We start from the raw sequence: 7667 nt of genomic DNA, 5'->3' as shown, positions 1-7667 counted from the left end.
CCTTTAGTATCCTGCAAATGAAAGTTCTGTGTAGTTGTATGAGACGGCTAACACTGTGCAAGGTGTCAAGTGTACACACATGGAATAGGTTGAACTTCAGAAGTTCAAACTTGCATCAAATATTTTTATGTTGAACAGGCTGGCATAAGTCGCTCTTTATAGTTTATGTGTGACAGTTCTATTTTAACGTTGGTCTTAAGATATTTTATATTAATTATTCATTATTTTTCTTATAGTTTATTTATTTCTTTCCTCACTTGGCCATGTTTCCCTTGTCATTTTTGACGGATCGCGTACACTAGTATAACATAAACTCCGTGAAATTTTGTCTATTAAATCATATACAAACTCCGTGAAATTTGCGTCCTGGCTTAATAATTTTGATGTAATTTAATGATATAGAAAAATACATCTGTCATATTTCTTCGAAGTTAGAAATCACCATAAACACGTCTTTCTTAATCCCGAGGTTATAAAAAAAAGAAAAATATATCGATTATAATTTTATAAGGAAACAGTACAAGGAAAAATAAGTGTCGATGTACAACTTGCATAAATCTGAGCGGTAAAATTTTGATCATAGAACTCCCCCCCTTATTTGAGCTTATTATATTTATTTATTGTCTCACACCAGCGCACACGGTCGTGGGGGAAATCAACCTTAGAGTTTTCTCTTACAGTAGACGTCTCGCTCAACTCAGTCCCGAGCTTCTGACGGAGTCCCTGAACTTGTTCCTGTCTTTCTTCTTCCTCTTCTTCTTTTTCCTCTTGCCTTTGGAAATGAAGGCGCTTCTCTTGTCCTCGACGTCCTGCAGCGTCTACGACAGGGGCGTGTTTCGCGTCTCCGGCAGGAGCGGCACTAGGAGTCCTCCTAGGATGCCGGAGCAGCCGAAAGTCGCTCTTACGGCCCACGAGCTATACTGTGACTGGGGAAAAAAAAGAAATGTTTTTATTTTTAAATTTATTCTTCTGATTTTTTTTTTATAGAATTCTGTTTATTCAAATGGTGTTGTAGTTTGGCTTGTAATAATGATAACAATAATAATCTTCCCCATATAATTAAGAGCAAGTGTCATGCTATATATATATATATATATATATATATATATATATATATATATATATATATATATATATGTATATATATATATACATATATATATATATATATATATATATATATATATATATATATATATATATATATATATGTGTGTATATATATATATATATATATATATATATATATATATATATATATATATATATATATATATATATATATATATATATATTTCAGTCACGCCGAACAGCATTGGCAGACATAACTACTCGGGCCCTCTTCGTCCCTCGAGTTAGGGAAAGAGGGAGTATTCATACCTTGGTGAGAGTGGGTACCCGGAGAGATACACTCGGAAACCACAATCTCCCACAAATTGCCGAACCAGCGGCTTATAGGGGAAGAGGTGGGAAGGGTTGAATCTTTGTGCATATCTTTTTGAATATTTATCTATTATTTTTGACGGGTTGCGTACACTAGTAATAATTATAATTATTAAAATAATGCCAGAGGAATGATGCGATAGTAGTACTTATTATTATTATTATTATTATTATTATTATTATTATTATTATTATTATTATTACTTGCTAAGCTTCAACCCTAGTAAGCTATAAGCCCAGGGGCTCCAACAGGGAAAATAGCCCAATGAGGAAAGGAAAAAGTGGAAAAACAAAATATTTTAAGAAGAGTAACATCATCAAAATAAATATGTCCTATATAAACTTTAACAAAACAAGAGGAAGAGAAATTAGATAGAATAGTATGCCCGAGTGTACCCTCAAGCAAGAGAACTCTAAGCCAAGACAGTGGAAGACCATGGTACAGAGGCTATGGCACTACCCATTACTAGAGAACAAAGGTTTGATTTTGGAGTGTCCTTCTCCTAGAAGAGCTTCTAACCATAGCTACAGAGTCTCTTCTACCCTTACCAAGAGGAAAGTGGCCACTGAACAATTACAGTACAGTAACCCCTTGGGTGAAGAAGAATTGTTTGGCAATCTCAGTGTTGTCAGGTGTATGAGGACAGAGGAGAATATGTAAAGAATAGGCCAGAATATTCGGTGTATGTGTAAGCAAAGGGAAAAAGAACCGCAACCAGAGAGAAGGATCTAATGTCTGGCCAGTCAAAAAGATGCCATAACTCTCTAGTGGTAGTATCTCAACGGGTGGCTGGTGCCCTAGCCAACCTACCACCTACTTAAGGGTTTAGAAACTGCTCTCCTAATTCTTTAAAAGATGTAATTTTAATAACTGTACTCTGGAAACAAAGAAGACCTTAACCCCCCTCCCCCCACACACACATCCAAGCGTGTGGATTTAAGATGTAACATCTTCAATGGATTACTATTCCAAAGAGCATATTATTATTATTATTACTTGCTAGGTTGCAACCCTAGTTGGAAAAGCAGGATGCTATAAGCCCAGGGGCTCCAACAGGGAAAATAGCTCAGGGAGGAAAGGAAACAAGGAAAAATAAAATATTTTAAGAAGAGCAACAACATTAAAACAAATATCACTTTATAAACTATAAAAACTTTAACAAAACAAGCGGAAGAGAAATAAGATATAAGATAGAACAGTGTACCCGAGTGTACCCTCAAGCAAGAGAACTCTAACCCAAGACAATGAAAGACCATGTTACAGAGGCTAAGACACTACCCAAGATTAAAGAACAATGGTTTGATTTTGGAGTGTCCTTCTCCTAGAAGAGCTGCTTACCACAGCTAAAGAGTCTCTTCTACCCTTACAAAGAGGAAATTAGCCACTGAACAATTACAGTGCAGTAAGAAGAATTATTTGGTAATCTCAATGTTGTCAGGTGTATGAGGACAGAGGAGAATGTGTTTAGAATAGGCCAGACTATTCGGTGTGTGAATATGTAGGTAAAGGGAATATGAACCGTAACCAGAGAGAAAGATCCAATTTAGTACTGTCTGGAATACTTCTAAATTGTGTTATTCTAACCACAGACTAGACTGAAATTTTAACTGAAAATAGGACATCTGTTAAAGCAGTAATTTGTAATATTATTTTGGATTAAATCAAAATGTTTTCGTTACTTGTGAATGTGATTATTGTTATGTAACATCTGCTGACTTCAGATGTGATTATTGTTACATAACATCTGCTGACTTCAGATGTGATTATTGTTACATAACATCCACTGACTTCAGATGTGACTATTGCTACATAACATATGCTGACTTCAGATGTGACTATTGCTACATAACATATGCTGACTTCAGATTTGACTATTGCTACATAACATATGCTGACTTCAGATGTGACTATTGCTACATAACATATGCTGACTTCAGATGTGATTATTGTTACATAACATCTACTGACTTCAGATGTGATTATTGTTACATAACATCTGCTGACTTCAGATGTGACTATTGCTACATAACATATGCTGACTTCAGATGTGATTATTGTTACATAACATCTGCTGACTTCAGATGTGACTATTGTTACATAACATCTGCTGACTTCAGATGTGACTATTGTTACATAACATCTGCTGACTTCAGATGTGACTATTGCTACATAACATATGCTGACTTCAGATGTGACTATTGCTACATAACATATGCTGACTTCAGATGTGACTATTGCTACATAACATCTGCTGACTTCAGATGTGACTATTGCTACATAACATATGCTGACTTCAGATGTGACCATTGTTACATAACATCTGCTGACTTCAGATGTGACTATTGCTACATAACATATGCTGACTTCAGATGTGACTATTGCTACATAACATCTGCTGACTTCAGATGTGATTATTGTTACATAACATCTGCTGACTTCAGATGTGATTATTGTTACATAACATCTACTGACTTCAGATGTGACTATTGCTTCATAACATCTGCTGACTTCAGATGTGATTATTGCTACATAACATATGCTGACTTCAGATGTGACTATTGTTACATAACATCTAGTGACTTCAGATATGACTATTGCTACATAACATATGCTGACTTCAGATGTGATTATTGTTACATAACATATGCTGACTTCAGATGTGATTATTGCTACATAACATATGCTGACTTCAGATATGACTATTGCTACATAACATATGCTGACTTCAGATATGACTATTGCTACATAACATATGCTGACTTCAGATGTGATTATTGTTACATAACATCTGCTGACTTCAGATGTGATTATTGTTACATAACATCTACTGACTTCAGATGTGACTATTGCTTCATAACATCTGCTGACTTCAGATGTGATTATTGCTACATAACATATGCTGACTTCAGATGTGATTATTGCTACATAACATATGCTGACTTCAGATGTGACTATTGTTACATAACATCTACTGACCTCAGATATGACTATTGCTACATAACATATGCTGACTTCAGATGTGATTATTGTTACATAACATCTACTGACTTCAGATATGACTATTGCTACATAACATATGCTGACTTCAGATGTGATTATTGCTACATAACATATGCTGACTTCAGATGTGACTATTGCTACATAACATCTACTGACTTCAGATATGACTATTGCTACATAACATATGCTGACTTCAGATGTGATTATTGTTACATAACATCCACTGACTTCAGATGTGACTATTGCTACATAACATATGCTGACTTCAGATGTGATTATTGTTTCATAACATATGCTGACTTCAGATGTGATTATTGTTACATAACATCTACTGACTTCAGATGTGACTATTGCTTCATAACATCTGCTGACTTCAGATGTGATTATTGCTACATAACATATGCTGACTTCAGATGTGACTATTGTTACATAACATCTACTGACTTCAGATATGACTATTGCTACATAACATATGCTGACTTTTGATGTGATTATTGTTACATAACATCTACTGACTTCAGATGTGACTATTGTTACATAACATCTGCTGACTTCAGATGTGATTATTGTTACATAACATCTACTGACTTCAGATGTGACTATTGCTACATAACATATGCTGAATTCAGATGTGATTATTGTTACATAACATCTACTGACTTCAGATGTGATTATTGTTACATAACATCTGCTGACTTCAGATGTGATTATTGTTACATAACATCTGCTGACTTCAGATGTGATTATTGTTACATAACATCTGCTGACTTCAGATATGATTGTTGTTACATAACATATGTTGACTTTTGATGTGATTCTTGTTACATAACATCTGCTGACTTCAGATGTGGTTATTGTTACATAACATCTGCTGATTTCAGATGTGATTATTGTTACATGACATCTGCCGACTTCAGATGTGATTATTGTTACATGACATCTGCTGACTTCAGATGTGATTATTGTTACATAACATCTGCTGACCTTATATATATGTATATATATATATATATATATATATATATATATATATATTATATATATATATATATATATATATATATATATATATATATATATATATATATATATATATATATATATTATCAGTAATTTCTACCAACTATGTTGTCTTTTAGGTATTCGAAAGCTTGATCTTCAACGCCGATGGACCGTAGATCATTTAGTAGCAGTTCATGCACAACTATATCAAAAGCAGCACTGAGATCGAGCAGTATTAAGATACCACATTTATTTTTAATCCATCATTTCTAGCATATCATTTACAACAGAGCAGATGGCTGTCTCCGTAGAGTATAGTTTTCTGTAAGCAGAATGGTTGTCAGGCAAAGCTTCTATTACTTCTAAGTGGCTGACTAGTTGTTCAAGAATTATATATTCAAGCACTTTTGAGACAAAGGATAGATTTGAAGTAGGTCTATATGAGCTTAATTCCTGGTAATGCAGTGCATTTTTTCAGAATTGGTGTGACTATAACCATTTTCTCAGATTTAGGAAACTTACATTCATCAATGCATGCTCTCTCTCTCTCTCTCTCTCTCTCTCTCCTCTCTCTCTCTCTCTCTCTCTCTCTCTCTCTCTCTCTCTCTCTCTCTCTCTCTCTCTATATATATATATATATATATATATATATATATATATATATATATATGCCCAGCAAGGTATAGACAAAATAATAATCTCTCTTACCTTTGTGAAGTAAACCAACAAAGAAATAAAAACAAAATTCACGAAACTAAAAAGAAATATATCGAATATTAAATCAACAAAAACCAGAGAGAGAGAGAGAGAGAGAGAGAGAGAGAGAGAGGAGAGGAGAGAGAGAGAGAGAGAGAGAGAGAGATTCCCGATAAATCTATGTGACATTCCTTTACAATTACGCGTAAACAAATCAAAGGGAATAATTTGTCGATAAAAATGGTTTCCGGGTTCACACTGTTAGCGTAATTTTCTATTAATGGTATTGATTGACAAATAATGAGAGTCTATAGAAAAATCGTATTCGAATCCATATTCTCATTAGAAGACTAAAAAGAACTTTTTATTCGTGCATTTGAATAGATGGATATCTAGATTTCTAGGGGCTGTGTGGTTTTCAAAATATGACTGTTACTACCTGCTGTATGCTTATTTTGTAAAACTCTATCCAATATTGGAAAATATAACTTCAGGACAAAAAAAAAAAAAAAAAAAAAAAAAAGGAAAAAAAGAGAAAAAAAAATATATGACAATATTTTGAGAAAAAATTCCTTCGACTAAAACTTTTTGTAAAGGTGAAAGATAAAACTCTATCCAATATTGGAAAATATAACTCCAGGATAAAAAAAAAAGGATAAAAAAGAAAAAAAAAACAGACAATATTTTGATAAAAAATTCCTTCGACTAAAACTTTTTGTAAAGGTGAAAGATAAAACTCTATCCAATATTGGAAAACATAACTCCAGGACAAAAAAAAAAAAAAGGAAAAAAAGAAAGAAGTAAGAAAAATATGACAATATTTTGAGAAAAAATTCCTTCGACTAAAACGTTTTTTTCCCCCTTAAAATGTAAGAAAATTATTTCTGAAGAACCAAGTCACACTGAATCATTTAATTCAGGATGATCTATTAATCTTTTTTTCTACGACCTCCCATTACCCTAGCAGAAGGCTCAAATTATATAGTACATATGATGTGGTTTTCGTTTAGTAGATTATCATTAACCAATGCTTATAAAATATTTTTGCTTTCTATTATATTCATGAAGAAAATGCCTCTTTAGTTAAAGGAAAAAGGACACATCCCTTCCATCTCTTCCATGCTGTCTAAAGTGGCCCATACACGTTCAAAAAAAGCGTCAAAATTTTGCATCAAAATTTTGATGCAAAATTTGAGTGTGTAGGACGTTTTGATGTCAAAAAAAGATTTGAAGCAGAGTTTTGACATCAAAACGTCCTACACACACTCAAATTTTGCATCAAAATTTTGATGCAAACTTTTGACGCTTTTTTTGAACGTGTATTTACACCTTTAGTGATACTTCTTTGAGCATTCCTTGAGATCGCGTTATTTTCGAAACTGCCATTTGAATTTCAAACTTGATGCAGTTCAATAGCACTTAAATACATCAAAGTATTTTCTAAGTCGCTGCTCTGAATAAATAATAGACATGAACTAAAGAAAAATGTATAATGAATCATTGACTGAAAAGGTTTACGTCACCT

Source organism: Palaemon carinicauda, chromosome 16 (assembly GCF_036898095.1).
Source record: "Palaemon carinicauda isolate YSFRI2023 chromosome 16, ASM3689809v2, whole genome shotgun sequence".
Classification (NCBI taxonomy): domain Eukaryota; kingdom Metazoa; phylum Arthropoda; class Malacostraca; order Decapoda; family Palaemonidae; genus Palaemon; species Palaemon carinicauda.
This window is presented reverse-complemented; position numbering follows the sequence as displayed.